The sequence below is a fragment of the Xenopus laevis genome, chromosome 8L, assembly GCF_017654675.1.
Source record: "Xenopus laevis strain J_2021 chromosome 8L, Xenopus_laevis_v10.1, whole genome shotgun sequence".
Taxonomy (NCBI): Eukaryota; Metazoa; Chordata; class Amphibia; order Anura; family Pipidae; genus Xenopus; species Xenopus laevis.
Window position 1 is genome coordinate 111,304,918 of NC_054385.1, and position 17,760 is coordinate 111,322,677.

At 43.7% G+C, this 17,760-nt stretch overlaps 1 protein-coding gene across 5 annotated transcripts in view; it reads right to left on the reverse strand.

The window, feature by feature from the left end:
- The window catches only part of tmem229b.L (transmembrane protein 229B L homeolog), a 46,891-nt gene extending 31,318 nt beyond the window's left edge, over positions 1 to 15,573 (reverse strand). For 2 of the 5 annotated variants that reach the window (XM_041573408.1, XM_018231276.2), the window contains exon 1: positions 15,243 to 15,434. The gene's annotated coding sequence lies outside the window, so the exon portion shown is untranslated. Of the gene's footprint in view, positions 1 to 7,671; positions 7,775 to 15,242 lie in introns of all 5 variants that reach the window. The other 3 variants (XM_041573407.1, XR_001932757.2, XM_018231275.2) reach the window with 3 other exon arrangements.
- Between the last annotated feature and the right edge of the window lie 2,187 nt (positions 15,574 to 17,760).

Sequence of the window (17,760 nt, forward strand, 5' to 3'; positions counted from 1 at the left end):
TACAAGGCATTGTTTTATTATTACAGAGGAAAAAGGAAATCCTTCTTCAAAGTTTTGATTATTTGGTCATATTGGAGTCTATGAGAGACATCCATTCCATAATTTGGAACTTTTTGGATAAGGTGTTTCTGGATAATGGATCCCACCTACCTTAACTTATATTTGCCGTACAGATGACACGCCACTATTAAGGTGTTAAAGAAAATATTTAATCTTCCTCTTGTGATTGCACAGACATCTCTTCTATGTCCTAAGCATAATGTTCCTGATTGAACTACTTTAATGGCTGAGGGAGATTTTTAATGTTTAGATAGACACAGCTTTCAAAGAAATCCCAGTACTGGTTTTTGTTAGGTATAAGCATGCTTTATATGATTCCCAAAAAAACTATTTTATAAAAACATCCATTCCCATGTTACAAGTCAGCACCAAAGGTAAGGTTTTTGCTTGAGGTTTCCTTTGTAAGGCATTAGACCTCTGATGTTTTTAAGCTGAGTAGTGATGGGCGAATTTGCGCCGTTTTTCTTCGCCGAAAAATTCACAAATTTCGCAAAATGGCGAAAAATTCACGAAACGGCGCAGCCGTCTCGTTTTTGATGTGAATTTTCACCGGCGTTTCGCGAATTTATTCGCTGGTGGCGAATCGCGCAAATTCGCTGCAAATTTGCGCCTGGCGAATAAATTCGCCCATCACTAAAGCTGAGCAAATAATGATATTTTTATTGGAAAACTGGCTGCTGCCCATATTTTTTCTATGTAAGTGTACAGCTACCCGACTTCATAAAGTGAAGTGCACAAGAATAGTATAATGCATTAAAATGGAACAGAGAGTTAACAATAGAAGTCTGTTTTTCAGTTCAACATTAGACCAAACTGTATTATTTTCCTTCTGTTATAAATGTGTAGCACTTTCTTTGTTAGTGACTTGCACAAAACTTAATGTTATTTGGCTTCTTGCAACAGCCATCTGCACCTGCAGAGCAATAGGGTTTATTTATACCAACATAGTTCTAAATTGCCCAAGTGCCGTTGCCATTAGCAGTTCCAACTTCAGATTGAAACTAATTTCTAATTGGTTGCTATTAAAAGTGCATTTGTGCAATTTAGCACCTGTGTTCATAATGTCTGAGTGCAGTCAGAACACGTGCAAGTCATCATTAAAGTGGCCCTTGCATCCAATGACTTCTATTGAAGTTATACAGAAGTCCAGAGTCTGAGATCAAAAAATGATCAAATACAGCTTATTGTACTAAAGTTGCAAAACATTAAAGGGATACTGTCATGGGAAAACATGTTTTTGTTCAAAACACATCAATTAATAGTGCTACTCCAGCAGACTTCTGCACTGAAATCCAGAAGAGCAAACAGATTTTGTTATATTCAATTTTGAAAACTGACATGGGGATAGACATATTGTTCGTTTCCCAGCTGCCTCCAGTCATGTGACTTGTGCTCTGATTGTCAGGGAGCCGGGAGCCCCCTCTGGGGAGTAGTCCGGATCTAGGAGGAAGCCCCTCACGAGGAATCAGGGTCGTGGTATCCAGGGGTAAGGCAAGAGAATAATCAAAGTCCAGGCACAGGTCAAAAGACAGGCAGAATACAAACAAAGTCCAAGGCCAGGCAGGGGGTCAATGGCAGGCAGAGAATCAGCGAAGTCCAGGTCCAGGCAAGGGGTCACAACAAGGAATCAGGAAGATAAGCAGAGGAAACAGCAAGGGAACCCAGGAATACTCAGGGAACAGAATCCTATTTTCAGGCGTCCTTTTATATTCGAATTTGGCGCCCTTGCGCCAGCGTCAGCGCGCCCGCGACCGTCGCGCCGCGCTGACGTCACGGCGCCGGCGTCGGAACCCACGTGGGTTGCCTGGGCGCCGCCATTTTGGATTCTTCGCCGCCGGGAGCGGACGCGACTCCTCGCGCTCCCGGCGGTCTTGACAGTACCCCCCCCCCCTCACGGGGGGCCTCAGGACCACCGGGACTTGGTTTCTGGGGAAACTTGGAGTGGAAGTCTCTTACCAAACGAGGAGCATGCACATCACGGTGTCCCTCCCAAGAGCATTCTTCGGGGCCAAAGCCCTTCCAATGGATGAGGTACTGAAGGGACCCTCTGGAGATTCTGGAATCAAGGATTCTCTCCACCTCGAATTCTTGTTGACCCTCCACAGAGACGGCAGGAGGAGGAGATTGGACATCAGAGAAACGGTTAGAGATGGTGGGCTTCACCAGGGAGACGTGGAACACGTTGGGGATTCTCATCTCTGGTGGGAGTTGAAGTCTGATGGCTACAGGGTTAATTATCTCCAAGATGGGGAACGGACCCAGGAACTTCGGACCCAACTTGGGAGATGGCACCTTCAAGCGAATATTCCTGGAAGAGAGCCAGACACTATTACCCACCTTGTAGGGAGGAGAGGGCCTTCTACGGCGATCCGCGAAAGTCTTGTGGACTAGAGCACTCTTCTCCAGATTAGACTTGGTTGCAGCCCAAATAGCAAGCATATGGGCTGCCAGATCATCTGCAGCCGGGACGTCCGACAACACGAAGTCCTGAGGAAAGGCTTGAGGGTGCTGTCCATACACCACCATAAACGGAGACCTTCCTGTGGAGGAATGACATGCATTATTATGAGCAAACTCCGCCCACGGGAGGAGGTCAGACCAATCGTCCTGGCAAAGAGACACGTGGTTCCTCAGGAACTGTTCTAAGGCTTGGTTCACACGTTCAGCTGCCCCATTCGTCTGCGGGTGGTAGGCAGACGAAAATTGAAGTGTTATTCCCAAATCTTTACATAGGGAACGCCAGAACTTGGCGGTAAACTGGGTGCCTCTGTCGGAGACGATCTCCACCGGGAAACCATGCAGGCGGAAGATGTACTTAATAAAGAGTTGGGATAATTCCACCGCAGAGGGTAACTTCTTCAAAGGAATGAAATGGGCCATTTTGCTGAAGCGGTCAATAACAACCCAGATCACAGTGTTCCCACCGGAGGGAGGAAGTTCGACAATAAAGTCCATAGAGAGGTGCGTCCATGGACGAGAGGGAACCGGCAAAGGCTGTAACAACCCGCTGGGGCGGGAATGGCTAGGCTTAGAAGTGGCGCAGACATTACAAGCAGCCACAAAGTCCTTTACATCCTTGCGGATATCAGGCCACCAGACTAGGCGCCTCAAGAGTTCAAGGGTCTTGGCTGGACCAGGATGTCCAGCTTGCCTGGAGCAGTGGGTTTGTTGTAGGATGGCCAGGCGAAGTTCTGGAGGGACGAAGGCCATGCCAATCGGAGTATCTTGAGGAGCCAAGGACTGCCCAGCCAGAATCTGGTCGGCAAATTGGGGGATACAGAGAGGCAATGATTTTGACTGGTGGAATGATTGGTTCTTGCCTCTCAGGGTCACGGTCCACCGGAGTGAAGCTACGAGACAAGGCGTCGGCCTTCAGATTCTTGGAACCTGGGCGATAGGTCAAAACAAAGTTAAATCGGGAAAAGAAAAGGGCCCACCTGGCTTGCCTGGGATTTAGCCTCTTGAGGGACTGTATAAACTCCAGATTCTTGTGATCTGTGAAAATCTGGACAGGAATTTCAGAGCCCTCCAGGAGGTGACGCCATTCTTCAAGGGCAAGCTTGACTGCCAAGAGTTCCCGATTCCCGACATCATAGTTCTGCTCTGCGGATGAGAACTTCTTGGAGAAAAACGCACAGGGGTGCAATTTCCCATCAGTGGAGTGTCTCTGAGACAGGATAGCTCCGGCTTCAGAAGCATCAACTTCGATGCAGAAGGGTAGTGCAGGATTGGGATGTCGGAGAACAGGAGCGGAAGTGAAGGCCTCTTTCAAGGACTGAAAAGCTTCTATGGCAGATGGAGGCCACAGGCCGGGTTTACCCCCTTTCCGGATGAGGGCCAGAATAGGTGCAATGCGGGAAGAGAACCCCCGGATGAACTGTCGATAATAATTAGCAAATCCGATGAATCTCTGGATTGCCTTGGTACTCAAAGGGAGAGGCCACTCCTGGATGGCCGACACTTTCACGGGGTCCATCTCAAATCCCTCTGGAGAGATAATGTATCCTAGGAAGGGAATCTTGGATACCTCGAAGACACACTTCTCCAACTTGGCGAAGAGAGAGTTCTTCCTCAGACGAGAGAGTACCTCCTTCACCTGGGAGCGATGACTTTCAAGGTCCTTGGAAAAGATCAGGATGTCGTCCAAGTATACGACTACGAACCTTCCTAGGAGATCTCGGAACACATCATTAACAAACTCCTGGAAGACGGCAGGGGCATTGCATAGGCCGAAGGGCATAACGAGATATTCATAGTGCCCATCCCGAGTGTTGAATGCCGTCTTCCATTCGTCACCCTCCTGGATGCGAATGAGGTTGTAGGCCCCCTCGGAGATCCAACTTGGAGAAAATCTTTGCCCCTTTCAGCTGGTCAAAGAGCTCAGCAATCAGGGGCAGGGGGTACCTGTTCTTCACGGTGATCTTATTCAGACCCCGATAGTCTATACAAGGCCGAAGGCCTCCGTCCTTCTTCTCCACAAAGAAGAACCCAGCCCCTGCAGGAGAGGTAGAAGGGCGGATAAACCCCGCTGGAGATTTTCTTGGATGTACTCCTTCATAGCGGTAGTCTCTGCAGGAGAGAGAGGGTAGGTGCGCCCTCTGGGGGGCATAGCTCCTGGCAGGAGTTCAACCGGACAGTCGTAGGAGCGATGTGGGGGAAGGAACTCTGCAGACTTTTTACAAAACACATCGGAAAATCCCTTGTAAGTGGAGGGCAAAGTCTTTAATTCCGCAGAGGAGACATTCACCTTCTCGAGGGGTTTTGGCGGAAGGCAATGTTGCAGGCAAAATAAACTCCAACGAGAGATCTGCCCAGTGGACCAGTCTATGGTGGGGTTATGCAGACGTAACCACGGAAGACCCAATATTACTGGAGTAGAAGGACAGGGGATGATGAAGAATGAAAGTTTTTCTTGATGCAGCGCCCCAACTTGTACAGATAGTTCCGCCGTGAACTTTGTGACGAATTCAAACTCCAGGGGTTTGTCATCTATGGCGGTAATTCGCAGGGGTGAAGACAATGGAAGCAGGGGAATCTTCATGCGTTCGGCAAAAAAGGCATCCATGAAATTGCCATCCGCTCCGGAGTCGAGGAAGGCCCTTTCGAAGATAGACTTACTTGCCAGGTGAATCTGCAAAGGAAGGAGAAGTCTGCGTGAATTTTCTTGATACTTCTCCTGAGGACCTCGAGTGATGCCCCCTACATGAGAAACCTGAGACATACCTCGGGGTACAAAACTCTTGGCTTTGGCAGGACAGGCGTTGGCAAAATGGGAATGCCCACCACAGTATAAACAGTCTTTCCTGCTCGGAGAGGCGAGTCTTTCCTACTTGCATAGGTTCCTCCAAGGGAGACGTCGACACATGAGTCACAGGAACAGCGGGTGTTTGCAGAATCGGCCTTTGAAAGCGAGGGGCCAACATGGGAGAAAATCGTCTGCTGCGCTCTCTCTCCACCTGGTGCTCTCTGAGACGAGTGTCCACCTTAATGGATAGAGCGATCAACCCTTCCAGGGTGTCAGGAGTCTCTCTGGAGACGAGATCATCTTTGATGCGGATGGATAGGCCTTGGTAGTATACAGCCTTGTAAGCGTCATCACACCAGGAAGTCTCCGCCATCAGTGTTCGGAAGTCTATAGCATACTCATTGACACTGCGGCTTCCCTGCCGGAGCTGCAAGAGACGGGCAGGGGCGTTCGTAACCCGACCTGGAGCATCAAAGACTATACGAAAAGCTTGGAGAAAGTCTTTAACATCAAAAGTCAGCGGGGAATTCTTCTCCCAAAGAGACGTTGCCCACTCCAGTGGCTTGCCTTCCAATCGAGACATCACATACCCCACCTTGGAACGCTCACTTGGAAACTGTGTGGGTTGGAACTCAAATTGAATTTGGCATTGCGTGGCAAATCCCCTGCAGGCTTGTGGGTCCCCACTGAAACGAGGGGGAGGTGGAATGCGAGGCTCACCTGTCGGGTAGCTTGTGTTCGTAGGGGCTGCCGCCATGGGGGGATCTCCAGTAGGTGGAGCAGTGGAGGGCGCAGAAGGCACTTGAGCTAGCAGGACATCGAGTGCTTGCCCAATGCGAACCTGCTGGTTTTCGTAGTCCTCCATGCGGGATGCCAGTCCGCGGAGCGCTCGTCCGACATGAGGTGTGGCTTCCTCAGAAGGATCCATGGCCCGAAAATAATGTCAGGGAGCCGGGAGCCCCCTCTGGGGAGTAGTCCGGATCTAGGAGGAAGCCCCTCACGAGGAATCAGGGTCGTGGTATCCAGGGGTAAGGCAAGAGAATAATCAAAGTCCAGGCACAGGTCAAAAGACAGGCAGAATACAAACAAAGTCCAAGGCCAGGCAGGGGGTCAATGGCAGGCAGAGAATCAGCGAAGTCCAGGTCCAGGCAAGGGGTCACAACAAGGAATCAGGAAGATAAGCAGAGGAAACAACAAGGGAACCCAGGAATACTCAGGGAACAGAATCCTATTTTCGGGCGCCATCTTGGCGCCTCAGGCGTCCTTTTATATTCGAATTTGGCGCCCTTGCGCCAGCGTCAGCGCGCCCGCGACCGTCGCGCCGCGCTGACGTCACGGCACCGGCGTCGGAACCCATGTGGGTTGCCTGGGCGCCGCCATTTTGGATTCTTCGCCGCCGGGAGCGGACGCGACTCCTCGCGCTCCCGGCGGTCTTGACACTGATAAACTTCAATCACTCTATACTGCTGTACTGTTGGAGTGATATCATGATATATATGCAATAAGATGTTATGGGGCTGGTTTATAAACACAGCAGGTACTAACTTGCACAAAAGCTGAATTTTAAAATAAAATTCACCTTATTGGAAATGACAAATATGAATTACTATTCTACGGATATTTTTGATATATGCCATCATTACAAAATAGATGACTAAAACTGAATGCCCAAAAGCAGAAAAAGACTCAGGGCTCACACCGAGTAAAACACCAAAAAGATTACATAGACCTAGACAGAAGGAAATATAATGTTGTCCAATTTTGCTCATTAAATCCTTTGAATTTCTATTCAGTGAATAGGGAAGATTTGTTTATGCCAGGATCACTTTAAAGGAGTGGTTCACCTTTAAGTTAACTTGTAGTATGTTATAGAATGGGCAATAATAAGCAACTTTTTAATTGGCCTTCATTATTTATTTGTTTTAGTTTTTTTTTTATTATTTCCCTTCTTCTTCTGACTCTTCCCAACTTTCAAATGGGTTCTCTTGTCTTTCTATCCAGACCCTCTACTATTCATTCAAATAAGTGCATGGTTGCTAGGGTAATTTGGACCCTAGCAACCTGATTGCTGAAATTGCAAACTGGAGAGCGGCTGAATAAAAATCGAAATAACCACAAAAAACACAAATAATAAAACAAGGAAAACCAATTGTCTCAAAATATCACTCTCTACATCACAAGTTAATTTAAGGGTGAACAACCTCTTTAAATAACAATTCCAGTATATACCATTTGGTACAGTATATACATGGAGCATTTAGATCTGTTTTCTAGATAAAATCTTTTCTAGGTTCCCTTTGCATTATTACATATTTGAACCCATCCTTTGCTTTAGACATAAATGTTATATCTTCAATGAAATGTACCTGGAAGTCCACAGCTGGTGAATCCAGGCTAACAAGGAATCTGACAACAGATGGTTCATTGACAGGGGATAATCTGCTTACAGAAGCTTTGGCCAGACATATCCTAAGAGAGAGATGTTGTCACTGTTGATTATGGCAGGGAAAAATTGTGTAAATAGATTATCTATTACCTGTGAATGGGCAAAGTATTTTCTAGTCTTATTTAAAGACAAGGTTCATATGAACACAAGCTTTTCATATCATGTAAAAAGAAATAATGACATGGACAGGCAGATAATATATCACACAATCACCAATATTGGTTTTAAGGTGCACCCTTCTGACTAGTCAGGACCCCTGTAAGCCCATGGAATTTTGGTCATAACTTTTCAGTAGTGATGGGCGAATGAATTTGGCAGGAATTTTCACGTTTCACCACCAGCAAATAAATTCGTGAAACTGCGGCGAAGATTTGCTGGCAAAAAATCTGCAACCGCATAAAATTGCCACGCATTAAAATTATCCGGACCCCCATTGACTTTAATGCATTTAGACAAAATAGCCGTGCGTATAAAAATTTACTTCAATATGTTTCGCGAATGTTTTGCACAGATTCGCCTATCACTACTATAGTTAGTATAGGTATGGGTATATAGAATTTAATTAAAAGTAGGGAGGGGTGTGTGTATGGATGCTGGGTTTTCATTTGGAGGGGTTGAACTTAATGGACTTTGTCTTTTTTCAACCCAATTTAACTATGTAACTACTTTTCAGATGTATTGGGTATTTATAGCAATTTCTGATGATAAAATTAACAAGAACACCCATCTATGACAGGTAAAAGCCTGTATACAGGGACAAATTATATAAAAGTAATATCAGTTTTAAAGACCCCCAGTTCCCTGATACACAAAGGCTGACCTAAGGCAGATGGGTGAGGAAAGTAAATAGTGGTTCGAAATAAGAATATTGAGTCAGGCTGACCAAAGGCCAGGAGCCTGCAGACAGAAGACACATATTTAACATCTCATAAACGAGATTGAAGTGTTGTCTTGAACTACGAATGCTTATCCCAGTCTGTGTTTAGCAGACAAAGTTCATCAGGTTTGTGCCTTTTGTATCAAGAAAACATTATCTGATGCTATAGGTATTGTAAAATATATTGTGCCTTCCAATGTAGAAGGAGGGCTTTGACCATATATGCCATGTCTGTGTACCTTTTTGCCCTGTAAAATGTATAAAAGCTTGTGTCAAAGAGGTGTTACTTTGGCAAGCCCTCATGTTACACCTAGGTGCCCCACTTTTGGGTATTGACTTGTTGGGTTAATAAAAGACCTCAATTATTGTTGAAGAATTTTCTCTCTGAGTTTTGTCTTATAAAATGAGGTTTTGGTATACAAAATATCAACATTTATTTTCCATTTTGTGCACAATCACCATGTTTTTTATGCACAATGCAGTGTTTTCCCCCCAATGATTCCAGCATCATTAAAGGTATCAATGGAGATCGCCATAGAAGGCGATGCATTACAATAAGCACAATTGCACTCGCACTTTGATGGAAATCAGTCGCAACTACACTGAAATAGTAAGATTGGCATAATTTCTGGCATTCAGTGTGCATGTGTGCCTATCTTTTTGGTGAAACTACACTGCAATTGACAAAGGCCACTGTGGGAACCCTGGAGCTATCGCTTGGTTTAGTTGTGGTTCAGTAGCTCCAGGGTTCCTCTCCATAAACAGGCGCAACTGTGCTCAATTTTGAGTGGGAGGCAGGAAGCCCCTGAGCACAGGGGCGCTCCACCAATGAGGCTAAAATGCCGCTCCTGGTAACTAAGAGCCGAATTTCCGGATTTCAACCCGGAAAATTTGTCTCTTCTAGTGCAGCGCCCCGACCCCCTTCTGCGCAGAAAATGTGAGCGCCTTGAGGAGGGGTCGGGGCGGCAACGGAAGGCCGCCTCAGGCGGCATAAAGGCGCGGATCGGCGCTGCCTGAGCACAACTATACAGAAATGCAAAGAGCACCTTTAATGCAAGTACCTTTAATGAATGGGATTTCTGTGTTACTGCCAACCCTAAATTTGCTAGCAATTGTAAATGACAATTATGTGTGTAAAGACTGATCCAAATAAGAACTAAATTTTATGTTTGCTTTTGACTTTCGAGGCCATTTACAATTTACTGTGTGTTACAGCTCAGCGTGAACATTGCCTGTATGGCTACCTTGGTGGACTAGAGTTACACAGAACAGGAATCCCTTCACAAATATCTGCAACCCCTCACCCCTTACTCGTCTACTGGTAACTGAAGCCCAGAGTAGGACACATGACAGAGGTTTTAAAATTATTTATTAGAATATTACTGTACTACCACCTTTGCATTTAGCCAGCAAGTTCCCTTCAGCCTTTATGATGGGAAGTGTTAACACATTTGTTTTGGTCTCACCACTGTTTATGGGGCAATGGGCACTGTAATAATACAGCTCTTATTCCCTTTTTATCAAGTCTTAAAGGAGAACTATACCCCCGAACAACGTAGGACTCTATAAAGTTATTTTGCATAAAACAGCTAATATGTAAAACCATGGTTCATCTAAATAAACCATTTTCATGAAAATATACCTTTTTAGTAGTATGTGCCATTGAGTAATACTACTTTTTTTTTAAAAAAAAATAAATAATTTTTTTGTACTAAGGCTGACCCCTGGGACCATACGATTCACGGTGCACTCAAACAAACCAAGGGCACGCATACATGTTAGGTCACGAGTCAATTAATGGATTTAGAGCTCCATTATTTATGGTTAAGTGAGCTGTGAGGGTGCACAGAGATTTCATACAATGGTGGCTCAAGGTAAAAGATGTCAAAGGGCAATATTTACAGATATCTATATTCCAGTTTGGTATGATTCTTTAATAAGCCACTTATGATATAAACTATTTAATCTGTTGGTTAATTATGTATAGACTTTTCAATCTAATCTAATTTGCGAAATAAATAAGTGACTTCTGTTTTGAAAAGTTCCCATTGCCTTCTTTTCTCTTGGGTTAATATGGGCTCCCAATTTCCATTGCTGGACATGGGCTCCAGGGGACCCCATGTTTATGTTCTGCACCAGGGTCAGGTAATGATATAACAGCCAAGATGTTAAAGCAAGTCTGACACTTTTTAAATAACCATGTAGCTCATTGTAAGTGTCATCTATGTGTTTTGGTTTTTATCACTTATTATTATACATTTTGGTAACGTTTCCTAACATGCTTCTCCTTGGTTTCAGCCACATTTTGCTGCAGGATTATGGATTCCAGCCGAATATGAGCTGTCTCTAATCCATATGTACCTTGGCTTGGGAACGGGATGTGAGAGCAACTATTCATACCCAGGGGGCACTCCAAAGTAATTGCGTTTGAAAGCATACTGTTTTTTTTTAAAAAGGTTAGATCAGTGAACAAAGCATTAGAATTTCCAAGGTTGTGTAAAACCTATGCAGTCCTATATTAGATATGTTTCATAAAGGGATGGTTTCTAGACCTTTAAATGTATATGTGCTGTATAAAAAAAAAAACAGTGTATCCCGCAGTGCAGGTCACTGCAAACTAACCATGCAGCATAGATTATAATTGAAACTGCTTAAAAAGCATGATCTGTATATGGGGTGCCAAATACATTCTGTATACAAAACTAACCCAAGTACAGAGAATGTTACATGGACATTTGTGAGACATATTGCTTGTTAAAATCTACAGAATTGAGTTTGTGTTTATAATGATATATTCTTGTTCATTTTCTCATTCTTTAATAGAAATATTAAATATATATAGAAGATTAAAAATGAGGTTTGTTGAACATAGAGCAAAAATAATGAAGCATGATCTAGTACCCCGATACTGCAAGTTTAGGAATTTTGATATGTTAGGTTTAACTACAAGGGGGTTCAGACCCAGGGAGAAGGTCGTACAGGTCTCTCTCAGACCCCACCAGACCAACTACACCCATGGGTGCTCAATCACAACCACAAGCTTGATAAAGGGCCAAGGAAGTGCCTGAAACTTGAAGCTGTAATGCCCGGAAGATAATGCAATAAAGGCATTTTTTAATTTAAAGAAATCGAGTAGCACTGTTCTATATCAAATGCTGTATACACCAATGAAAGGGGCTACTGGGAAAATCTGCACCATCGCTGAAGTTGGAAATTTCTTGTGCTGACTACTTGCTGCTGCTCAACCACAACCACCAGACAGCATTTTAAATTGCAACCGGGGAAGAGGCATAACAGAAAGACTACACTATAGTAGTTCATTAATATGTGGATCTGTTGAGCATTCTGGGTAATGTCATTTTGGAGGTTTGTTAGACAGCAAATCTATATTTAGGGGCACATTTACTAAGGGTCGAATATCGAGGTCTAATTTTAATCCATCGGGATTTTAATCCATCGATCGAACGAAATTCCTTAGATCAAAGAAATCTTAGAAAGCCTATGGGGACCTTCCCCATAGGCTAACATTGAGGTTCGGTAGGTTTTACTTGGCGAAGTAGGGGGTCGAAGTTTTTTTTTAAGAGACAGTACTTTGACTATCGAATGGTCGAATTTTTAGTTCGAATCAAAGTCGATGACGTAGTCGAAGTAGCCAATTCGATGGTCGAAGCAGCCCAAAAAATGTTCAAATTCGAAGTATTTTTTCTTCTATTCCTTCACTCGAGCTAAGTAAATGTGCCCCTTAGTAATACATTTAAACAAGTATTCTACTGAATATTGTACCGCCATCTTCTCGTCTGTCTCAGGGATCCCTTGTGCTGTATGCATGCACAGTAGAGTAAAGCTGGAACCTGGATGCCAAAAGCCAACTGTGTGAGCACAGCCTTGGACCATATTGGGGACAGGAAAAAAAGATGGTGGCTGTCACTCAAATCCAACCTCAGGCCAGTGCATTTTCCAGCAAAGTGCAATTCCAAACCAATGTCTGAGAGGAGTGAGTATAATCACTGTGATCAGCCCCTTTGTTTTCCTATAACTTGTAACAACTTGTTGCCACTTCTGTCAGCCCCATAGCGTCTAAAAATGATAATGCTTAAGTAGTAAATCATAGGTAACACTATTTTTTTTTTTTACATTTTTCACCTTCGCTACATGTTGCCTTCTGAGAAATGTAGGGCTTGTGATTCCAAATGAATTGCTGGGACGTGTTTCAACATTCAGTGACTATTTTTCCTATAAATATTCACACTGTAAATTATTATCAGTGATGGGCGAATTTGTCCCATTTCGCTTGGCAAAAAATTCCCAAAAAATTAGCCAAACGCGAATTTTGACTGTGTCAATTTGCATCAATTTTGATGCCGGCGTTAAAGTCAATGGCTGTCCAAATAACGTTGATGCGTGACAGTTTTGATGCAAGAGACTATTCCGAGGCGCGTCTGCATTTTTTTGACGCTGGCTTATTTTCTCTGCAGTTTCTCTAATTTATTCACCGGCGGCAAAATGCAAAAATTCAACATGAATTTGCACCTGCCAAATCTATTTGCCCATCCCTAATGATTATTTAATAAAACCGTTGCTTCTCATGGCTTTATGGTCTGGACAGACAACGTTTCAAGCCAATATGTGGCCCTTTATCAAACACATCCTTTGATGGTGCTGTTTGAAGTGGACACCATTTGACGTGCACCAGGATTATTTCTGAAAGTGAGTGCTGTCTATATTTAATAAAGATGAGATGCTAGTGTTAGGGCCCTTACACACGGGTGCTTGTTCCTGCGGGCCCCTGTGGTTAATCCTTCATGCCTTGCATTGCTGAGGACCACAGGAATAAATACAGCTAATGCTTCCTGAGTGGGTTGAACTCATTACGATGCATGTAAGCGGCAATCACAGTTGGGACGCATCGTATGAATATTAATCACAGGATGGGTTCAAGAACAAACACCCGTGTGTATAGGCTCTAAAACTTTTGATCTGTGCGAGTCTTCTCTTGAATGGTGCAACTCATTATCTTTCCGGCCATGGCGACACTATAGTTATTATGACCCTACAGAAAATAAGAGAGAATGGGACTAATATACAGGAATAAGCAGCTTATATTTGTGCATCTACTTTACCCAGAATCCCCTTTCTTGAAACTTTCCCCTTGGCATGACCTGGCTGAAATCAAGTGGAAAAGGAAAGATCACCAAAAAAATGGAAAGCCACAAGCAAAGCCCTAACAGTATAACGTACAGGCAACTGGCCAAGAGCTCTATGATATATAACATTTTACAAGCGTTAGATCAACAGAAATGTAAAATGGGATCCATTAATTTTAATCAAATAATTACATTTTTTTTAAAAAAAGATTTCCTTTTTGTCTGTAATAATAATACTGTACCTTGTATTTGATCCCGGCTAATATATACTTAATCCTTATTGTTTAAATGTTTTTTTTAGTAGACATACGTTATGGAGATCCAAGTTACAGAAAGACTCCTTATCTGGAAAACCCCAGGCACTGAGCATTCCGATAAGAGGTCCCATACCTGTGCCTCCTTCTACATTTATAATAGTTTTAGCGACAGCTGTTGGAACTTATGCACTTATTTGAATGAATATATGAAGGCAAAGTGCATTCAATGGAATATTTGTGTTTTTTCAAGCCAGCGGGCATGTGTAAACGCAGAAAAAAACCTGTGTGTTCAAGCTTTCATTCAACAGTATTCTGTGGGTATAATCTTATACGTACGGTTCTTTTCATTTTTACTGGCTGACCTTTACTACTCTTTACATATGACAAAACAGAATGCCCTACCCACATTTCTGATGGTTTAAGTAAAGAAAAGAAAGGTTAAAAAATGTTTCAAGTCCAACAGTTAAGCCCAGTGAACAGGCCATAGTGCTTTTTTCCTGTGTAAAAGCCTGTGTAGGAGCAAATTCCAATTCCGCTGCTCTTCAGCATTTAACATAAAACCCACTGCAGAGTGATGGTGGGGAGGGCTACATCACCTATTGAATTTTTTTTTCTTTACTACACTGCAGCATCTTACCCCTCTCTGTCCTCGAAGCCCTTTGACGGGTCTGATTTCACGGTGAATAGGCTAAGTGCAGCATCCTTTATATGTATAACAACGGGCTCTGTATTACAATGAAACATAGAAGAGTTGGCAGTATTTCTCAGGCAGAACCCTGCAGCACTTGGTGTGCGGCTGCTAAAGCTTCCCTAGTCATCCGGCGGCAGCACATCCTCACTGCAGTCCCCCCCTGCACACAGCCGCAGTGCTTCCCAGCCTTTCCCTGGAGCTCTTTCACATTTGTTGCCGTAAGTAGAAAGTGGGCAGCTGATTATCCTTTTATTTCATGTGGCCACATTAATGCCCATATTCTGTGCCAGTCAATAGAATTGGCCCTGTTCCTTGACCTAATACAATGCATTCCCATGCAAGGCAGCACAGATATCATCCCCCTCCCCTTCCCTTGTACTTCTCCCTGCCTCTTCCTCTTTTTATGTGTTTAAAAACAAGAGCCGTAACACAAGCTGCTTGCCGACAGTTGTAGAAAATGCAGTGCTACACATCCGGCATCATCACATAACCATGCACCATGCAGCCTAACAGCGCACCTACCTCAGTGCAGGGCCATGGTGGGGGCAGTCCGTGGATGTTGCTCCGCTTTCTATTCTCTCCCTCTTTGGTATGGCAGGTACTGTACTGTAGATTAAATCAGCCTGCCACCCATTTTATACATGCAGTCCATCCGCACATGCTCTCTTGTGATAAGCTGCTTCCCTTTATTAACTCCTCTGCTGCTGTAGCTATCTCGCGTCTGCAGTGGGGATGCCCTTTTTCTAGTGAACAGTACATCCTTGCATCACATTCTCTGCCTGCTTTTCAATGACATTGGGATTGACATTAAAAATATATTGAGTGGCAGCAAATCATTTGCTGCAGAAGAACGATGTGTCTAAGTCACAGTGGCCACCTGGCCAGTAGCTCTCCAGCCTAATCCTTAAACCAGCAGCATTTTAAAGAAAATCCCTTTGCAATATAGGTTCCAATAAAACTAGTCACCTGCAACTTTCAGTAAGGGAGAAAGAGCAGGAAGAAGCTGGTGCAAAGTGTAAATTGTGCATCAAAATTCGCATTTTAATTTTTCGTTGTTTCGCCATTTTTTTTTTGGCTGGGATCAAGTACAAGGGACTGTTTTGTTATAACAGAGTAAAAGAAAATCAATTTTAAAAATCTGTGTTATTTGACTATATTGTAGTCTATGGGATAACAGATCCCATCTATCTATCCATCCATCCATCCATCCATCCATCTATCTATCTCACCCAGATATGCCCACATTAAGGTGGGCGATATTGTGCTGATCCAATCGTGGGCCCTAGGGCCCATTGATCAAATCATAATGCAGCCAATGCGGGTGGTCGGATCGCAGGACTGCATCATCAAACAGATCCAACGGGATTTTTAACCCTGCCTGATCGACATCTGCCCGACTTTCGGACAGATATAGATCAGGGAAGCCTGTTGGAGGGCCCCACACAAGGGCCAATAAGCTGCAGCTTTTATCTACCCATGTATGGCCAGCTTTAGACTTAAGCACCCAGAGGCAGTAAACAGTGAAAGTGTCACTGTGAGGAAGATGACAACATATGCTCAAAGTGAACTGGCAGATGATCAGTGAGGGCTAGTCTATGGTTTGTACGACATACTATGCATGCTAATGAGTTTGGTGGGGGAAAGCTGGATAGAGTCCAAAGAAAGGGGCAAACTATTAAAAAATTGAAAATTTGCTTAGAATTAGCCATTTTGTAACATACTAAAAGTTAACTTAAATGTGAACCACCCCTTTAGGTACACATACTTTGTTCCATTTTGCACTTGTGTAAGTAAATGAGCCCTTATATTCTGTAGAATGCCTTCTGTAATGAACACATCAGAAAAGTATTATTTTAAAATAAGCGCTGTCTATTGTGACTCCAGTTAATTCAAGAAATGGGAAAATCTCCCTTAGGTTGGCCAGATATCGATCAGACAGGTTTGTTAAGGATAGACAAATTTGTCCTGTTTTGCTTCATCGATAAATTTGCGAAACACAGCGAAAATTCGCCGGCGTCCAAAAAACCTGTCTGCCGGCGTCCGTTTTTGGATGCCAGCTTACATTCGCCTGTGAAAATGCGCTGGCGTCCAAAAAACAGACGCCGGCATCCAGGTTTTTTGGACGCCGGCGAATTTTCGTGGCAGTTTCACGAATTTATTCGCCAGCGGCGGAACACGGTTGTTTGCCGCAAATTCACGCCTGGCGAATAATTTCGCCCAACACTATTGATTTTTCTTGGTGATCAAGGACAGCATCAGCCATGGCTGAACGATTGGATTAACCAGATATCGCCCTGCCTTTGGTGGGCATTTTGGTTTAAGATCTTGCCAAACCAGCAGATCTTATCGTGTATGACCACCTTAAGCCCTTCTGGCCTCCTCCTCATTTACCATTGTCATTGTATCCACTAACCTGTGGCTCATCAGTTAATGAGTCACTTTCTGATCCAGAGTTAGGGCAGAACTAAATGGGCGATTTACATGTGTTCCGACGTTAGGTGACGAAACGTTAGTGTCAAGTCGGATGTGCCGAAAATAAGGTAAGGTATTGCTGCAGCGTGCATCCAACACAACTGTCGGATGCAGACGCTGTATGTTGCATCTCGTCGGAACGCATGTAAATCGCCCATATAGTTCTGCCCTTAAAAGCCATAAAATGTTCAGCAGCCTCAATGCAGAAAAAACAATAAGGGAATAGTTGCAGAAAATCAGAAATGCTGTAAGTTGAGCTGAATCCTCGACAGAAAAAAAAGCACAACACACAAAATATACCATTTCAATTCAAGTGTATACTGATTTTGTAAATATTTACTGATGAAAGCTGTTGTTAAGATGGCGCCAAACTGGCAAGAGTTTCTTTTGCCAATTTTATTTACTTTCCTGTATGGTGAAATAATATAATTGGCTGAGGGTTAAACTTATGGCTTTGGTGAAGACTGCTGCTTTGCTTTACCTACAGACCAAATGATACCTTTCCCCGAAATAACCTCTAAATTTGACGCTACATTTTTAAAATTAATTTATATAGACACACATAAAA